Genomic DNA, 243 nt, shown 5'->3' with positions numbered 1-243 from the left:
CCGGGGGAGGGGGGACGCCTGATCCCGGTGTCCTGTTAGAAACCTCCTGGCAGCGGTGTGAGTGTGGATGTGACGCCGAGCATCCTGCAGCCTCCTCCGGCTCTGCGTCCTATTGTCTCCGCATCGCTCTGTCCTCTAGGATGGGAGGAGAGGAGAGGGGAGCAGCGAGGAGAGGAGAGGAGGAGAAGGGCGGGGGGGGGAGAAGAACCCTCCCACTTCTCACCGCTCTGGCCAATAGCAGCA

This window comes from Seriola lalandi, unplaced genomic scaffold, assembly GCF_002814215.2.
Source record: "Seriola lalandi dorsalis isolate HSWRI2012SDOR001 ecotype SW California unplaced genomic scaffold, Sedor1 jcf7180002054221, whole genome shotgun sequence".
NCBI lineage: Eukaryota > Metazoa > Chordata > Actinopteri > Carangiformes > Carangidae > Seriola > Seriola lalandi.
Note: the sequence above shows the minus strand (reverse complement) of the source record.